Source organism: Patagioenas fasciata, chromosome 1 (assembly GCF_037038585.1).
Source record: "Patagioenas fasciata isolate bPatFas1 chromosome 1, bPatFas1.hap1, whole genome shotgun sequence".
NCBI classification, from domain to species: Eukaryota; Metazoa; Chordata; class Aves; order Columbiformes; family Columbidae; genus Patagioenas; species Patagioenas fasciata.
In genome coordinates this window covers 140,353,986-140,373,764 of record NC_092520.1, presented here as the reverse complement: position 1 = coordinate 140,373,764, position 19,779 = coordinate 140,353,986, and the positions used below count along the sequence as shown (strand labels likewise).

At 47.7% G+C, this 19,779-nt stretch overlaps 1 protein-coding gene across 16 annotated transcripts in view; it reads right to left on the bottom strand.

Moving 5' to 3' along the window:
- The window catches only part of PPFIBP1 (PPFIA binding protein 1), a 118,255-nt gene extending 106,769 nt beyond the window's left edge, over positions 1 to 11,486 (bottom strand). For 3 of the 16 annotated variants that reach the window (XM_071816277.1, XM_065845178.2, XM_065845177.2), the window contains exon 1: positions 11,309 to 11,461. The gene's annotated coding sequence lies outside the window, so the exon portion shown is untranslated. Of the gene's footprint in view, positions 1 to 8,850; positions 8,992 to 11,308 lie in introns of all 16 variants that reach the window. The other 13 variants (XM_071816221.1, XM_071816234.1, XM_065845172.2 and 10 more) reach the window with 10 other exon arrangements.
- Between the last annotated feature and the right edge of the window lie 8,293 nt (positions 11,487 to 19,779).

Sequence of the window (19,779 nt, the reverse complement as noted above, 5' to 3'; positions counted from 1 at the left end):
AAGATACAGATGATGTACAAACAAGTGCTCACACGCTGGGAACTGTTCAAACAGGAATAATTAAATCTTTTTGTAGTCTCACCCTGGCTAATTTGCCACAAGCTGTCTCTTTTGAGATGCTACATGAAACACCAGAAAAAAACAGGCTGGATTAATCTGGTATGTCTACAATCAGTTCATCTACTGAGAGTTCAGGTCAGTCAGTTTCCTACATGAAACAAATTAATTTTTTCAGCTTCACAGGGTTAAAGGAAGAAAATTTTATTGCAGTAACCAAAGATTTCTCACTGGAAAAGTGTGCAGTGATTATCTAACTAATGCAAATGATATTCAGTCCCCATGTAAGGAATGCATGGAGCAATTGCAGGGCACTCTCTTCCACTGGTATTTTGCAAGTACTTTTTAGGTAGCTATGGAGACGTTACAGCGTTTTTCATTTTGCTGTCATAACTAGACAGCTATTGATTTCTTCGTAAAATTCCTTGAAACAATGGGGAAGGAAGAGGGAGTTTTAATTACCACAAGGTCTGAAAGCAAGAAGGTGAAGAAAACAGAAACAGATTTCAGATGGAGACAGTAGCATGGAGGCTCCTTGCAGGAGGTAGCCTTGAACTCCAGGTCCTGCTTTAGTACTTCCGCAAAAAATGGAGGCAAACATGGACCACTATATAGCTTTCAGGCAGCAGAGGGACAGTCTCCCAACAAGGTCTCAAATGAAAAGCATGTCTAGCTACCACTGCCATCACCCTGCACAAAAGAAGGCACTGTCTGAGGGCATGCTGTGCTCTTGCTCCAACACAAAGCTCTCTGAAGGCATGGTGGGACTCCATCCTTGCAATCATCACGATGTTCCCCCTCCTCTCTCCCCAGGCAGTTTATGTGGAAGCCTCATCCCCAGCAGGCCTTGCAGATGATCAGTGCCTCCTCTCCACCCTCCCTAGGCATTACAGCCTGGCGACAGACAACTAGTCGAACAATCCTGCGCTTCACCCTCCTTTTGACAGCAACTCAAGGGCTTGCTGTAAGCCGAGCAAACGCCGGTCCTCAGCACTTGATGCGACCATGATGCCCAAAGGATCCCAAGAGAAACACCATTCACCATATTGACATCTTTTTGATCAAACACCTCTGCGTATGTGGATTTAAGACTGCACATCATGGCAATTGAGTCTGAAACCCAAGATAACGATTTGGAAAACACTGTGTCACACAGATAAGGACGTGCAAATAACTATGATTTAGGTCCCGTCTCAGTAATGAGAACAACAGATCAAGCTCATAACAGACTTTTCCTTTTGGATAAAACAGAAAGGAAAGCCTGTTGGACAAAAATATTTTTTTTAAATTCACCTTAGACCCAGTCACAACAATGGAGCCAGAACCTGCAGAATTATCTCTATCACCAAGCTGCAGGAAGTTTACCAGCACCGCCCTCAAAACAAATCACAACTTTCTCATCAGCACGGTGCATTTAAAACTCCACGGCTGTTCACCAAAATGACGTTCTCAAGCAATACCGCAAATGGCGGCAGAGAAAGCAAGACACTGCTGCTGCTGCAGAAGCATTTGCACCTATGACAGATCTGTTATCGCTCCTTTCATGTAACCACATCCATCTACGCAACCGCATCACCAATACCACTTCGTTAGTTCGTGCGAAGGCTTGAAAAGGGGGAAGGATTAATCATCCCTTAAGTTCCCCAAAAGCTGGCTGAGGAGTGTCATCACTGCCCTCAGGGCGTATGGGTGCCACCAGCCACTGTGGGTGGAACTGCTTGGTCTAGACAGCACACAGACGCTTTCACTGCTCTGGGCGACAGTCAGACCAGTACAGGTTCACAGCGCCCGCCCGGGTCACAACTTTGTCACCTACTTCTGCAGCTGGTGCTACCAGCCAGCAAGGCCACCCAGACCCAGTGCCCACCAGGCACAGGGCTGCATGCGAAGTGGGGCAAATCGGCTATAGGGCAAACAACACAGGGCGGCCCCAGGACTCACCCCATCCCATGTCTGGCCACTCCCAGGTATTTCTGCTACCCCAACACCACCAGCAGCATCACAAATCCAGCTTCACATGCACCCACCAGGTGCCAGAGGCACCCCACGCAATGGCAACATCCCCATGCCGCGGGGCACAGCCCGGCCTCGGCCGCTGCTGCAGGGGCACTGGGGCAGGAGGGGCACACATCTGCACCCCCGGCCCAGCAGCAGCCCTCTCGCTCACTCAGAGAGCAGAGCCACGCTGCACACACGTCCCTGTGGTCTCCCACCAAAACAGGCTCCAGCCCTCCCCAGCAAGGGCAGTGGGAAAAGACAGATGCTCCCTCGTGGTATCCAAATTCCTGGTGGTGCTTCACGCCCCAAGGAAGTCCCCGAAAACACATTTTTTGTGCCAGCACCATCATAGGTTGCAGTGGATAAGCCCTGTATTACACAGGAGGTCCAACACCAGCTGCAGGATGAATGAGGAATCCTCTGAGAGGATACCTTAGGTTAGGACCTGTTAATTACATGTTTCACATCCAAGGGAAGGTATAGACCAAGGTAAACCACTATATGCTCTTTTTGGAGGTGGGAAAAAACCCACACCAAAACCACAAGACAAACAAACTCACTAAAGACGGAAAAAAAATCCCAGTCTAAGACAAAACATTCTTCTTTATTGAAATATGAAAACCGAGTCTTTAGAGCTAAATTAAGCTTACCCAAGAAAAATAAATATGCATTTCTGAACCTTTCCCTGACGTTTCATTCACAAATAAAACAAATTAAAAGTGCTGTCACAAGTTAAACAAACTTCAAGCAAGTGGAGGAAAAAAAAAATGCTGACGGTTTTAATATTCAACTCACAAGTCTTTTCAGGTCTGCTCTGAATCAAAAAACAATCTCCCAGAGATTTAAATTAAGAGGAAAGAAAGTCTCCTTTGCTAATCCTGTTTAGGAATCAGGACAGCGGGTACTACCATAAAGGTGGCACCTCAGCCCACGAGGAGGTATCTAGCTACCATCTGCCTTTTCTGGAGATTAGCTGCTCAACACACCCACCTCTTCCTGAGGACCTTTGCTCCATTGTGTCTACAGCTGTGGGCAGGCATTGGGAACATTCAGCGTGCCTTGGCTGCTTCAACATGTCCTTATACCCCTCCCTCTATGCAAGCCACTAACCCGCTGAAATTGTCTATAATGCACATTCTATTTCAGGAGAACAGCTATTTGCACTCAGATCTTGAGAGAAGCCATCGAGGAAGGCTGCTTCAGCCTCCCACTGCCACATGAAGGTCCCCCCTTGCAGCACAGAGAGGTCCCCAGGAGGCAGGTTACACAAAGCACTTGTCAGCTATGTTTGGAGCACCTCGCACTTTCAGGGTACCAGCATTTTGGGGACAATGAAATTTTTGTCTGGTTCTTAGAAAAGGAGCTCAGTGTCCTACCACTCCCCTCCCATTTAACAGAAGTCTATCAGAGGTGGTTTCAGCGCAAAAAGGCCCCAGCTGAGCAGCACAGGGATCACAGCCACCAGACCACCACCTGCCACTGTAAAGTGTGTTTTCCAGCCTGGACATTTGGATAGGGAAACCAAAACAGGTCCCAGTACCAGGAATGCTCCGTGATCCCAAACAGCCAGGGCCCCCTGGACACCCCAGCTTTTGGCTCCCCCCGCACACAGCAGATCACCCTGGGGCAGCGCACTCCCCACCAGCCCTACTCCCAGCGCTCCTCTGGGATAGACAAAGATGAACCCAGCACTACATTTGAGCACAGGTTTACAAACGTAAACCAGTGTGGTAGAAGAGATGCTTTGAATCCACTAGAAAACCTTCCAAAATACGGCAAAACAACACCATCACACAGCTGATGTCTACAAATACTCATTCATGCTCAAGCTGGAGACCCCAACAGGTTATATGCTCCCTCTCCTTGCCAACACCTTGTCCCTGCAAGACTTCTTCCATACGAGTAGACTACCTGATCCAAACCTAAGGGAAAAGAGATTCTGGCAGTCTTCATATGGCAAAACTGATTTTTTACAAACACATGCTGGCTGTTCCCTTTTTAGCTGCACAGAACCCAAGACCAGAAGTGTGACAACCATGTGGGATAATAACTGTTTTCAGAAACACAGCAACAGCTCAGTGCTTTTTTTACAATGAAGATACTTTTCCTCACCTGCTCTTCAAGACAGACATTAATTATCAGTATTACACTCTGCAGAACCTTAATTTGATCCTACAGACACCTTCACATCCCAATCTCATGACTTTTGAAAACATGGAGACCAGCTCCCAAGGGGCCTGTGTGTTCTTTTCCCCACCCCTTACATCGCCTGTGATCTGGGCTACTTTAAATAGCTTATCTCCTTCAATAGTGCTTCCACCTTTCCTGTGTTGTGCAGCACTTGTATGTCTGTCTAAACTTCATATATGTCTATAGCTAGTGAGTACACATACTTCATAGAGAAAATATCAAGTCAAGACTTCAGTAAAACACCTACATAGTCTTTCTGGATTTCACTGGATCTTTTGAATGGACTTGAAGTTCTCTGAACTCTGCAGGTAATCAGAAATTAAATTCTGCTCAGATCAAGACCCCACGCTGCAGGAAGATGCTCCGCAGCACAGAACAGACAGTCTAAGCACACTCAGCAAACCCAGCACATCCTCAAAGCATCTGACGTATTGCAAGAACCTCAGATGAAGCTCTCTGCGTGTAGTAACCACGCTGCTCCTGCCCTCTATCCAAGGGGTCCCTGGGACAGCAGGTAGCCAGCAGCAAACCACAGGCCACAAGAACAACCATGATGAACAGCACACAGCCTGCAAGCTGTGGCTTGGTCACTCCTTTAAGCACAAGTGTGATCATAAACCTTAACTGTACCTTATTGATGCAGACAGAGAAACCAGCTCTGACACTCTTGCCAAATTCTGCATTGAGGAGCACAGGCCAAAAAAAAAGCCTCTGAGTCAAATACCGAACCACTCTTCTTTACAGCAAGGAAAGCAGAGAGCTGGGTCTGTTCAGCCTGGAGAAGAGAAGGCTGAGAGGGGATCTCATCAATGCTTAAAAATATCTCAATGATGGGTGTCAAGAGGATGGGACCAGACTCTTTTCAGCAGTGCCCAATAACAGGATGAGGGGCAACGGGCACAGATTGAAGCACAGGAGGTTCCTTCTGGGTATGAAGAGAAACTTCTTTACTCTGAGGGTGCCAGAGCACTGGAACAGGCTGCTAGAGAGGCTGTGGAGTCTCCTTCTCTGGAGACACTCAAAACCCATCCGGACACATTCCTGTGTGATCTGCTCTTGGTGAACCTGCTTTAGCAGGTGGGTTGGACTGGGTGATCTCCAGAGGTCCCTTCCAACCCCACCCATTCTGAGATTCTGTTTGGGAAATGCATGTGTGTTCTTGTTTCTGTTATTCATAAAAGAGCACTAGAGGGGAAATATTTGAAAATGAGGCAGTTGGGGGGTGTTTGTTCGGCTATTTGCTTGGTTTTGTGGTACTAAAGCTATTTTCCTGTTACCAACTAAAAATACATATATACATTGCATCTCCCCTCACAATCACTGCAGTGTCCATGAACTATCTGGGGTTATGTTCCACATTAATATATATAATATAACCTATACTTTCACCCTAGATTTTTGGTTTGGAATTGAACAGTCAGAGAAAAGGCACAAAAGACCAAATCATTATTATAATTTCCTCTTATTTTGCCACATCTGTTACACAGCAAGAAAATAAAGTTGCTCTCCCAAACTTACGACACCGGGAGCCCCAAGAACTCTTTGATTTAAAATGGTCGATTCATGCTAGTGGTCATCAGATTTTTTAATCTGACACAGAATTAGATGGCTGTCTCCAACAGTGCAAAGTATCTCCAGTTTGGAGTTCAGATGCTGCAATAGCCAGCTCAAGTCTCAGCCTTAAACTCTCCACTAACATTTATAAAAAAAGGCTAGAAAGAAAGATGCAGGTACAAATCAACTTTTGGATGAGCGTACTTGAACTTGAACCCTTTTGTTCACAGGTGGCATTCAACGGGATTTTATTACTGCAAGAGTTACAACACGGTACCTACTGGAAGCATGATTAGCATCAAGATGTATGCAAATACTTGCTTTAAGTCACACTTTTTGTTATTTTTATCTTACCTCAAACAGCATGAGCCAGAGGCTGCCTGAATGTGTCAAAGAACCAGGACCAGAGGCCAATCTGTACTGCTGCAGAGCAGCAGAAAGGAAAGCGAGCATCCTTACCTTAACACAGACTGGGACACTGGTTTGCAGCCCAGAGCAGGATAGGAGATCTAATCTCTCTGCCTAAGTATTCTCATGTGATATGGGGGAACCAGGCTTTTGCATCTGCCTGGGGTTTTAACAAGATTCACACTTGCACCATGCTGTTGAAGAAAGAGAAGAACGACTCTGGTCTTCACCAGAGGCCATTCCTCATGGTCCTGAGATGACATGCAAGGCACAAGAGCGAGATTTAACAGCATTATCCCCCAGACAGCACCTCTAATAAAGAGTGGACACTCTGATGAAGCATTAGCTCTATCAGTCTGATGAGGCCAAGCACTCTACAGTAACAGAGGAACAGGACTCTCACCCGGGGGACTTGTTGGCTTTGCAAGGCTGTACTGCACAGCCTAAGTCCTGCCCAAGTCCTCCACTTGTCTCCCCAACTGATGATGAAGATGGCCCAGGCAGGTGCTAGGGGAAGAAAGGCTATAGTTAGGACTGGCTGCAAGACCTGTGTCTAAATATATTTCCATCGAGGAAAGAAATCAGCTCTTCCACATAATTGGTTTATCTTGGCCTTTTGACAGAAACAGAAGCCCGGCCGTTGGAAAAAGGACAAAGCTTTAACCCACCACACTTTCCTCATGTACAGCAGAAATCACAGAGGAACAATGTCCTCTGGAAGCTAAAGGATATCAGGAAATCATATATGCCCATAGCAAGGGCAATATGTATTATGGGCAAGCAAATGCGAATCCAGTGTGATGACTGAATTATTAATGGAAAATTCCAACTTTTAAGCAGAAATAAAGTACTATCTCGGTAGCAAACACCATTAGAAAAACAGACAGTGACTGTCCTCAGTCTGAGCTGAACCAACACGCAAGTCAATTTGTGAGAGAGGTGGGAAAAACTGGATGCATCATTCCCTGCATCTCAGGTATGTTCGCAGCTGGGCACCCTTGCCAGGGCACTTAGAACAAGGAAAGATTCAAAGCAAAGATCCCAGCAGAAACCCACTGAGACAGATGTGATCATCTGTTAGAGTTGCTTTAAGTTATAGACCCACAGCAGCTGCAGATAGTAACCCCATGGCAAGAGGAACCCTCCAAAAGAAAGACCATGCTTTAATTCTGGACTGGATGCTGACTTTTCCAAACATTGGGCAGAAGATGCAATCTCTCAGGAATAACACAGAGCCTCTCCTGTATTATGCAAAAATTAACGCTTGTAAACCTGCCATCCTCAAAGGGTCATTTGAGCAGCAAACTTCTTTGATTCCTGAAGCTGTCATTAAGTCGCCACCCTTTCTCCATTCGCAGATCACCTGTTCAGCAGTCGACTTTTCAGCACCAACAGTCACTCTTCTACCAAGACACAGGGAAGGCTGATGCCCTAGTCCCACCCAAACCAAAAAAAGTCAGCACAAATGCAAAGACTGACAAAGGAGGAGAACTCGGCACAGTACATCTGCTAAGGAGACACTGCAACACGCCAGTTGGGCTCCAGGCACGCAAACAAATTTGCAGTAGGGCAAGACAGGGTGGGAATTCATACTGGATGCTAAATAAATGTCTGGGTATGAACATCAGCAGTGAACACAAGGCAATGTCATTTACCTCTCCTGGGTTGGATCCAAGAGCAAAGTCACTAAAGGGATCTCACAATTACAAATGGGGGAGTGGGGCCACTATTCGGCCTAAGTACAGGAAAGTACTAAGTGGGGTTCTTTTATGGAGGTATTAAGTGGTTTCATGTATTCTTAACACACAGCTGTACGCACAAGCTCCACATAAGAGGAGTGAACACAACAAAACCCGCCTGAACCTTCCAATAAACCTGTTCCTTGCATTTATAAATTTACAGATGTTGCTTGGCCAGACACAGGTCAGACCATAATTGCACAGCTTTAAAGAAGAAACAGAACTTGAGTTTTGCTTTGAAGCCCGAAAACAACAAAGTCTGAGGAGAAGCTGTCTCGGGTATACCAAACTAACTTATGTATCGCTATTTACAAGCTGAGGTACAAGTCACCAGCACCTTCTTAGGAGCATGCAAATTCAGCAGTGGGATGGGGGCTTTACCAACCACCTCTAACACCACAGGAATTTCCACGATGCTCCGTTACCTTCCTAAATCCTGCCTAATATTTAGGCTCTCACTTTTGCTGTTGAAAACGACTGCAAACCGGTGGACTCCCCAGTCACAGGCTTTTCTGTGTGTGTGTGCTCCTCTTGCCCCACCCCAGGCATCAGGGATATATTTTTGGATCATCTGTACCGGATCTGTGATCTGGTCACCTCTCCATGCTCCCCCTGCCTTCACAGAAAACACATAATGCGAGGCACAACAAAGGAAATTAGTCAGTTATTCAAACAAGTTTACAACAACAGTATCTTGTCCTGAGTAAGCCAAACGTAAATTTTGATGCAATCACACTGTCAAGAAAGCGATTAAACCTTCTTTGGTCTTAAACCTCTTCAGGGAAAGGATTTTCTCTTCATTGAATCTGCTCCTTGAAGCAGCGTAAGACAGAAACATCACAGAAACCCCATCTGGATGGACTTGGGAGACACAAAACCTCCTGAAGGATGCTGTTCCACGCACCTCAGAACACCCAGTGCTTCTTGTCCTGGGACCATCCACACCTGACCAGTGAGCAGGGACCAGGCTGTCCTCATCACCAGGGAGCGATGGGACCAGACAAGCTGGCAGTACCACCTGGGAACCTCAGCCTCCTGGGAATGGCTGTAATTTCAAGAATGTTAACAATTACCCTCACGTTGACACGGGTCACAAGCAAAGTCTCCCCATACACCCCTCCAGACATTTTCGTCAGGAGCTCATTCCTTCCTGCAACATGTTCTACACTGCACAGGCAATGCTACCCAAAACAGAAACAGGATTTGGATCTAATATGGGAAAAAAAAAAAAAAAAGATGAAATTCACTGCAGCTTTCTGCTCCATGTGACATCCCTAATTTCTAGGTGCTCCACCCTGCGCTCCAAGGACAAGCAGGAACGTTACTCACCAGTTTTTTCCAGAGCATGGATCTGCTACAGACACATGCACAGGACACATCAACTTACACATTTTCAGCAGACCGATTCAGCAAATAGATGAAAACCCAGGGCAAAGCTCACCAAACCTGAGGAAGCACTTGAATCCAGACCTATGCATTTGGACTCGGGCTCTTGCCGTTACCTCATTTAAGAAAGTCATAGGGGTGCTGAATAATCACCAGTGCCTTGCTCAAAGGTGGTGTGCCTCAAAGCATGAGCAACGCTGCTGAAGAGGGAACCTGCTCCTAAGGGCCTCACTCCACAGCCAGGCAATCACATGGAGCTCCTGCTGCCTTTTACGCCTGGCCCAAGAACACCAACCTTAATTTATTTACAACCAACATGGCACACCACTGACAGTCAGTCCCACTGGCAAACCAAACAACTCCCTCCGCTTCTCGGAGCTGATCTATCTGATACAGCTTTTAAAGAAACTGTGTTAAATCTTATTGTCAAAACTCCCCTGGGACAGGTAGTAAGACGAACTAGGGAGTACTTTGGCTCTTAATTTCTTATTGATGTGAAGAAGTTAAGAAGCCAAAATGCTTGCTGCATTTGGAACCAAGAGTTTAAGCAGATGTCAGTTCTTCTGGTTTCTGGGCTGCCTCTTGAGCCGATCCGCCGCGCCGCTTCACTGAGCACACCGGTTTTCCTGAAACCCGTGCTTGTGTTTTTCATTACAATTGCAAGTCACTTTTGTCCTTCACAAAGTTAAATCCTCAATCTGTGGCTGCTACCTTTAATAGAAGCAATAAATCCGGAGTTGGCACGCTGCAACATCTTCCTCTCAGATATTCGATCATGTAAGCATGGAGAATATTCTCACTCTGTGACCCATTTTTGCTGTTTACTTTTTCAGAACGCAGAGACGCTCATATTGCTCAATCGTGCTGCCATTGCAATACATACCAGAGCTTACACATTGCACTGCTGGTAGTATCTGTGCTTGGGCAGAAATAAGAAGAGCCAGCAGTCTCTGAAGGCTCAGACACAAGCCCAAGCCTTAAATACTTAATCTGTGTTTTTGCACAAGATCGGCAGCGTTGCACTTCCATGAGAGAGCACACACATTGTTATACCACTGTGAAGCGCTTAACATCATAGCTTACTTTTCCCCCCACAGAAATAACCACAGGTATAAAGAACCTTTTTACTATCACAGCTGTACCTCAGCCAAGGTGCAAGCTAGCACAGCTATTTCAGTTTTTAGAAGTCACAGACCTAAAAGAAACAGTCCCAGAAAAAATAATTCCAGGATGTAAGAACCCCTGCCCTTAAATCAAAACACGTTTGTTAGTTCAAGATAAAACTCCCAACTGAAGTCCCACAGTGCTTGTGGCTGAAGTGTCCTCCTAAAGCCTGAAAAGATTAAACCGGTGCCTAACTCTCCTCGAAATCTTCACAAAAGATACGCCAGTTCCAGCATGTAAATAAGTTACAGAAGGTCAGGAGCTAATTACCGAGCCTCCCTCTGAAACCGCTCGCCTTCCCCCTTCCAGCTAGGATGCAGCAAAGGCAGTACGGGAACACCCAAACGCAGCCTGAGGACAGAGGGCCGGCTGGTTTTTGGCAGGGGCTAAGGGCGGCTGGACGAGAAGCCATCCCTCGCCGCACTACGGCCGCCACCCCCGAAAGCTGCCCGCTCCCCGTGGGGGACGGCGCGGTGGGTGCCCGGCCCACGGCGCTGGGCTCATGGCGGGCTCGCAGCCCACGCGCGGGGTCAGTGGCGGGAAGCCCGTCCCGCCGTGGGGGACACCCGCTGTCCCCAGGAGGGGCGGGCGATCAGGGCTCATGGCGGCGGGGAGGCGCCCACCCCGCTGCGGCCCGCACGGCGCGGCGGGGGCCGTCGGGGCGCGCTGCCGCCCGCGCACGGCAGCCGCGGGGAAGGGCACAGCACGGCGCGGGGCTCAGCCCGCCGGGACACAAAGTTGCCGCAGTCGGGCTCGGTTCAGTTTCGGGCAGCGGGGCCGACCCCCGGGGAGCTCACCGGCGCGCCCCTTACCTGCGCCCAAACCCCGGCGGGCCCTCCCAGGGCGGCCGCGCCTCTTGCCGGCTCCGGGGGCCCCCGCCGCCGTCCGGTCCGGTCCGCGCCGCTCGGCTGCCCGCCCCGTCCCGGCCGGCCCCGCCTAGCGCTCCGCCCCGGACCGCCCTGCGCCCCCGCCTCGAACACAGCGGCCGGGACGCAGCGGGGCCGGGCCGGGCCGCGCCGGTCGCTCGCCTCTCCCCCCGCCCCGGGGCTGGGACTCCCCGACGGGGCGGGCGGCAGTGCCTGACCGGGCCCGCACCCTGATTGGACCCGACTGCAGTCACTCGGCGCGGGCGGAGGGCGGGGCGGGCTCAGCGCCGCGGCCCGGGCCGGCGCCCCCCGCGTCCCCGGCAGCCCTCAGCCCCGGCCCTGCCCTCCGCGGAGCGCCCGGCCCACCCCACCCCGCCCCGCCCGGCGGGAGCCTCCCGACGCTCCGCCCGCCGCCAGCCCCAGGGCCCGGTGAAGGGCAGGGCAGAGCCGGTCCGCGGGGCTCGCCGGCGTGGAGCTGGGTGAGAGCGACCATGGGCCGCCGAGTTCCCTGGGCTCCTTACGGGGAACAGCCTAGGGTGCCCCCGTGGGCTTCCTGCCTTCACACCTCAGGATCCGGCCCTGGGCCACTAGGTGCACCCTCTGATGCTGGGCGAAAACAGCTTCTGTGATTCCCTCCAAAACTGCTCCTTGGAAGGGAAGGGAAGGAGGGCGGGCCACCGCTCCCCGAATATCAAGCCCGGTCCCGCAGCTGGAAGGAGACACCACACCCACCGCCGGGCACTGCGGCAACGTGGGCAGTGGGGACAGATAAACTCCATCCACTGCCTCACATCCCACCCCAAAAACCAGCTGTGCCCCTCACGCTGCCCTTGCACACAGCAAAACAGTTGGCAAGGCCTGCGGATATCGCTCCTTCGTGCAACTGCTGGACTGGAGACCCTAGCTTGGCGGCCGAGTGTGGGCAACAAACTCCTGATTTCGTTCTGAGCTGACCCAAAACTTTTTTGCATTCTCACAGCCCTTTCTTGCCATCCTCACCTCCAAAGGCTGGTTTAGGCAAAACGCTTAATGTTTTCATATGTGGAAAAGTTATTTGGTTGTACTTAGTTTCTGACCATAACTTCCAAAAAAAAAAAAGTGGAACTTTCCATTCAAAAGCACGTTGAAAGTAAACATTTCAAATTCTGAACAAAAATGGGAAGGTACCATTTGCTGCTTAAGCCCGGTTTTCAAAGAGGGTAAGCCAATTCAAAACACTGTTTTTCTGGCAAGTTACCGGCCTGATGTGCTGCCCACGCCGCTGTAGCACGTCTCTGGTTAAACAGAGGCACCGATCATTAGACTACAAGAAAATAAAGAAATGCAGCCAGTGAAATTAAAAATACCTGGTGTTATTTAGTATCTTCCAGTCCTGGTTCAAAACTTTGATGGCTAACTACAGGTTTTGATGCTGTTGCGTCAGTTTCTACAGTTGGTCTTTTTGCCCGTTTTCCTCAGATCTTCAGATGTTCCCAGTTTGCTGTCAGCCAGTGGGTAAGTGCTCACATGGGGCTGGATCGCAGCTCCTGTGTCCAGTGCTCCGTCCCTCCCAAAATGACTGGAGTTGGACTTGGTCAGTAACAAGCGCTTGGAACAAATATTGATCCCCACAGAAACCCAATACTCATCAGCCTTTGTTTTCTGAATCACTTGTTCTGTTGATTCTATGGTGTTGGGGTTTTTTTAAAGCTTTGATTGATTTTTAATTCAGAAAATGACAATTCTTATCACAGATATGGGCTTCTAATGCGGAAGGGCTTCGTTAGTCTGGGACCGTGTATGACTGAAATCTCTCTGAAAACAAATCTGAGCTGACAGAACATTTTAAACAACCCTTTGAATTCTTTCATCAAAGAAAATACCTTTGCAAGTTAAGACAAATCTCTGATAAGTCTTTCTGGCTTGCTTATCTCTCATCTCCCAAAATAGCTTAGCCCTTTTTTGCTCCAGGCTGTTTTGCAAGGAAAAGTTGATTTTTCTCCACCTTTGGGAAAATGCAGCAGCCTCTGAGAATGCAAACACCCACCTCATCCCTCCTGTGAAGGCCGCAGGAGGTTACAACGCGTGAGAGTGTTTTCCAACATTTTTCACTGCTGGAGAAAGTGAAGGGAAAGAGCTTTTCCATCACTTTGCAATGGGAACACGTACTGTCTCCCTGGTTACAAATCAATAAATGGCATTAAGCCTAGTATTTCAAGAGCTGTGAGGCATTTTGAAGGCAGAGCATACGCTCTTCTTACATGATCTTACTCGGGAGGTACTTCGAGCTTTCCGTACTTTCATGGCGTGGTACAACTGGGTGTGTGGTGTTGCAGTGCAGTTATTCTTCAGCTGGATCCGTGGGGTGGGCAGATGGACCCCAAGCCTCCCAGATCACTGGCACAAAGCGGGTATTGCGGTGTCTGGGGTGGAGGCAGGAGCAGGTCCATGCCTCCTACTGGCAGCAACTCTGAGATCAGACCAAGTCCCTTGCAAAACAGCAATGAACAGCACTCATTAAATCTGCAGTGCATCTATTCCATGTTTTTTGCCTGAGCCTCATTACCAAGTGTTAAACATAGTGCAGTTTTTAATGCAGTTATCCTTGCTGCATTCTCACAAGTGTTACTGTCTCATTTTATACAGCTTAAGTGACTCGCCTTAGTTAATTGGGAGTATTAATGATATGTGATACAGATTTCAATTCTTCTCTCCTCTGGAAGTCATCTGGTTTTAGCAGTGCAATGGTCATTAACTGCACACCTGAGTATCAGTGCTAGCTCACAGACAGGGCCCTGAAATACAACAACAAACCACATACATCACAGCCTTTTTTTTTTCCTAATTACATTTTAATTTTTTTTAAATTTAATTTTAATTAATTTAGCACCTTGTTGGGACTCAGAAGTTTTCCTTTAAACCAGGTATAACTGCTCCTGCATTTATACAGTCTTGAAATTACATTCAGCCCTTTGAAGGCAACCACGAGGCTGATGTGGACCCTGGTGAATATGAGTTTGACACCCATGCTTTAGACCAAACCCACTGCCCAAAATACAGCAGCTGAAAGAGCCGAGGGATCTCCTTCCCAAGGGCAGTTACTTCACATGCAGGCTGTGCATGGCTTTCATTTCAGGACAGCTCAGAAAGTGGATTCTGTGTGTCGCTCTCTTTATTCCCAGCCGAGTGTTAACCCCGAAGCAGAGCCAGGGTGTTTTCAGGTCAGGTCTCTGCTGCTGAGTCTCCTGGCACAGTTGTGCCAGCCAGAGCTGTGATGAGATAAGATCATTTGAAGGCAGAGCTGTGCCAGCAAAAGCATCTTGTGCAGATGTAGGTATAAGCAGAGAAAACAGTGCTTTTTGTCTGGGTAGCTCACTTCGCTTGAGAAAGCTGGTATTCACTCTCTCAGGAAAAGCACAGCTTTACTGTTGTTGGAAGCTGCATCTACCTTTGAAATGTTCGCTCTTCTGGCCAGCTGTCGTAGCTATGCAGCTACGTAGCTTTCAGCTGCCTGAAGTATCCTGACAGTTTAATACTCAGGAGAGCTAATGGTTTTAGCCAAAACCTCAAGCTTTGCTATGACACTATGTTCAGTCCTGAGACAAAGCACTGAACAAACAGTTTCTAGCTGTCAAATCAATAATCTAACCTTCCTCCTCATGTTTAAATTCCCCTCCAATCCCTTCCTAAGAAGGAGAGGAGGAGATGAAAGATTTGGTGCCCAAAGGATTGACATAATCCACAGCAGCTGAAGTACAAAATGCCTGCAAACGGTACCACCCGGAACAGTCAGACTTCTGACCTCAGCTGTCCCATCTCTGCACCTTCTCACAAGCAAGCTTTTGCAAACACTGTAAGAAAAGCCCTGCACGCTGAGCCAACCTCTGGGTTCACAGAAAGGATGCTCCCCTGGCTGCTGCACCGGCCAGGCAGATCTGCTTAGGGCTGACATGCTTCACATGAGCAGCTTCTCTCCAGAGTTTCTAGTTCAAACCTTTCAGAGGGAAGAAGGCCATTTAAGAAATTATCAGTGGGTCCTGTGCATGGGATTGTTTCAGGTGCCCTGAGAGCCTGCAGCTGCAGTATGGGATGAGACTGCAGCAGGGGGAGGCAAAGCACATCACCTTTCCAATTTGAGAGTCTAGGGGCTAGTAGTGGAATCTGCCTGTGGAGAGTGTTCCTGAAAGCTGGATAAAACTGAGTCTCCCATAAAATGCTGGAGAGAAGATGCTATTCCACACTTGTGTTATTCACAGAATGGTTGAGGTTGGAAGGCACCTCTGGAGATCATCCAGTCCAACCCATCTGCTAAAGAACATTCACCCAGAGCAGATCGCACAGGAAGGTGTCCAGGCGGGTTTTGAATGTCTCCAGAGAAGGAGACTCCACAACCTCTCTGGGCAGCCTGTTCCAGTGCTCTGGCACCCTCAAATTAAAGAAGCTTCTCCTTATATTCAGATGGAACCTTCTATGCTTCAAGGTGCTTGGTATGGTCATCGTCAGTCTGTTGAGATGACCAGCCTTGCATGCTTTATCTGGAACCTGGTACAATTAGACCTTGAAAAGCAGGAAAAGGCAAACTCGAGTTCTTTCTCAAGTGGGCAAGAAAACTTCCCATAAAACTTTACACACCCATGAGGGTGAAAAAGTAATTAGCTGCAGGGACTTCTCCAGCTGGAACGCTGAGATGAACGTCAGAGATATGGCAGTGCATATCTGGAAATCACAAAAAGTAAGATGCAGTACCTTTCATGTAAAGTGTGGCATGAGGAATGCAAACACATTCAATGGCAGTAGCGTAGCTTTTGAAAAGGTTGGTTGTTTCAGATTGGCTTTGTCTTTCTGTTATTTTGAATGATTGCTGTCATTAAAAGCAGGAAAGGAGAGATTACAGTTCGAAAGTTTCACATTCCTAAATTTCTACAGGCCTACAAAACATTATTTTTCCCTCCTCAAATGTCTCCTACTCACTAATTCAGCTCTAAGTGTACCTTAAGTGGGCTGAAATACTCATTAGGTTTATGCACATGCAGTTTTCACGGCATTCTCTCAATTTCTGTATCAGCAGGTAATGCTCAGACTTACAGTCAGGAGCTCCTTTCTGCTATACTCAGTAAAGATGACTGGTTGATAAGAGCTAGAGAGAAGCCCTTTGGGTACTCAAAGTGTTCAGCTTCAGACACAGGAGAAAATGTTTAACAACCGAGTGGTGTAAGTATAGTCAGAAACCAGTGTATAGGTAGAGGCACTAAGATTTACTGATAGACCTTGCTGTGGAATGTACCCAATGAGCACATCTCCACTGAAATACACACACGTGGCTTGCACAATGATCCACCAGCAAGGCAAGTACACGAGTCTATGAAGTACTGAAAAATGTTATCAGGGGAAAGCAGGCGTGGTGGATGCAGCAGGACGTAGCAAACAGCGAACATTTCTCCCAGTGCCTACTGAAAACCCTGCCAGAAACTCAGTTTGTAGCATCTGCCTCATCTGAAGGAGACTTTTCTTCCAAATGCAGCCAAATTCATTTCTTGTTCAATTCACGCTGTTAATCATGTCTGACCTCACCGCTACCCTTCGCCTATGCCTGGCCAGTGGTAACACCCTCCACTTGAGCTTCTGTGCCCCAAACAGTAGAATAACTCCCACTTTTCATTTCCTACTAATTCTGAGTTCATATTGTTCTGGTCTGCCTGGCACTGTTTACCTGCAGACATAGCGTTACCACCCTTTCATTCCTTTCATAATGACTTTCACATTCCTATTCCCTGAGGAAATGCATAATTTTTTTCCTCAGGCACTCACCCAAGCACATCTCTTGGTTCAATTTGTTCTCAGCATCAGCTCCTAGATTGCACTGTAATGAAAAACTGTCAGCGCTACTGAATGCAGTCTTTTCACAGTTGTGCTAAAACCAGGCTTACAGGCACACCCAAAAGTTTTTTAGCAGGGATGTCCAGCAAGTAAAGCACTAGTTCAGTGATAAGTGCTTTTCTTAAGAGAATCTCAAGTACTTCAGACCACCTGCACAGAAGTTACTCTCTCCACAGTGCCAATGAAGAAAAGAAGGGACCAAGAGGTGAAGGACATATCTCAGTTCACTGTGTGACACCATACAGAGTCTCCTGAGGAAGCATCTGAGCAAGGTGATGCATTTGATTCGACATGAGCCACCAATGTGGGCTTGCAACCCAAAAGGCCAATCGTATTTTGGGCTGCACCAAAAGGATCGTGGCCAGCAGATCGAGGGAGATGATTCTGCCCCTCTGCTCTGCTCTGCTCTGGTGAGACCTCATCTGGAGTCCTGTGTCCAGCTCTGGAGCCCTCAGTACAGGAAAGACATGGACCTGTTCGAGACGGTTCTGAGAAAGCCACCAAGATGATCAGAGGGCTAGAACAGCTCTCCTGTGAGGACAGGCTGAGAGAGTTGGGGTTGTTCAGCCTGGGGAAGAGAAGGCTCTGGGAAGACCTTATTGCAGCCTTTCAGTACTTAAAAGGGGTCTGTAAGACAGATGAGAACAGACTTTTTAGTAGGGCCTGTTACAATAAGACAAGGATTAATGGTTTTAAATTAAAGGAGGAGAGATGATAGACATAAGGAAGAAATTTTTTACAATGAGGGTGGTGAAACACTGTCCCAGGTTGCCCAGAGAGGTGGTAGATGCCCCATCCCTGGAGACATTGCAGGCCAGGCTGGATGGGGCTGTGAGCAACCTGATCTAGTTGAAGATGTCCCTGCTCATTGCAGGGGGGTTGGACTAGATGAGCTTTGAAGGTCCCTTCCAAGCCAAACTATTCTATCACTTGCACAATACAGAGCAGCTGAACAGCTGCATTGGCACTGGCCACTCCGTCTGCAGCACAGCTGGCAAAAGCAGCCACGGTGCGGTGCCAGCCCCACTTCCACAGCTCTGCACAGATATCTCTGCCCGGCACGCTGTAGACATAACTGTAGTGACTTATTCCAGACCCCACAATGAGTCAGTGTCACAGTGAGCTCGCTCAGCTGGCCTCTAGGCTCAGGCTTTAACTGGCCTTCAGGAGAGGAAAACAATGCCAATGCAGACATTCCTTAAATACTGGGGCCGGGTGGTGGGGGAAGGCGACAGCATCCTGCCTAGAGGAGAACAGGAACTGCCTTTGCTTCCCATTTCCAAGAGCCCGAGAGAAGTGCACTTTGTTTGCTCCTGGACTGAACTTCTCTGGAAATGCGCTTTGCTGGTGACTCACGGAAGTGGGGAGCAGCGCCAGGCTCCCAGGCTGAGTCACCCCGGGCACACACAGGGTTGGAAGGGCCGCTCTCAGGTGGCAAGCACCACACAAGTTAATCACTCAAAAGTACTAAAATTATCTGCTCTAGAGGAAGAAGAGGCGGTGAGCAAGATCTTAGGGGCTGACAAGGCGAGTGACCAAGCTGTCTTAGCGTATCAGTCACCATGATATTTGCCATGCTGTAAGCAAAGTGGCAGACAAGCATGAAACAGGGATTATTTTATTCTGGAAGAGAAAAGAGAGAAACATGGAAAATACAGCTCAGGCAGTTCACAAGGAGATCATCAGTTTAGCTGCTATCAGTTTTGGTCTCCCTCTCTGTCTCTCCAGAGAGTTTACACCTCAGGAATTAGGAGAATAAAGCTTTCGTTTGTGGAAGATACCTATTTTTAGGTTAGAAAAAGCATCACAATTATCTTTATTTTCCACATCACTTGTGAACCCTGTCTTTTCATTTTAAGGACAAGTAGAAGAAGATACAAAGGGATTTGAAGTGGGGAGTAAGTGTTATGTGAGTTAATATAGCTGATATGAGCAGTTCATAAATAGAACTTCACTAAATCTACAGAACTAAAACCTTTTCCATTATTTACCTAAAGCAAACTAGTCAATGACCATTAATGTCACAAACAATGGGAAAATAATTAAATCACATTTCAACACTCTTATCAAAAGGTATGCAGGATGAACTGGAGAACAGGAAAAATACTTGCCTCTTTCCCTTACAAAACTATCTGAATATCTTACTGAAGTTATTACACAGGCAATTTCAATCTAGATGTCAAAAAGCATTTTTCAGATTGGATTTATTCAACAACGTCTTTATTAAGGCTGGTTAACTGCTTTAACTTCCATCCCAGGCACAGCATTGATTTTGACATTTTGAGAGAAACAGAGCAACACATTTGGGATGAAGAGATGAATATTTAGGATTTTCATGAGATGAAATATTCCAAGAACAGCAGCTAAGCAAATTAATACGAAAATCGGAATATAAATATTAAGCTATTTCACAGGAATGCACGAATGAGCTTTTCCACCATGTATCCTGGCCAAGTGGTGCTGATAAGGGAGGTGAAGGCTGGGGTGGATGCACAGCAACAAACAAATGGCACAGAAATACTGCCAGGCTGCGGGGTCACTTTGTCTTGTTGAGCTGCACC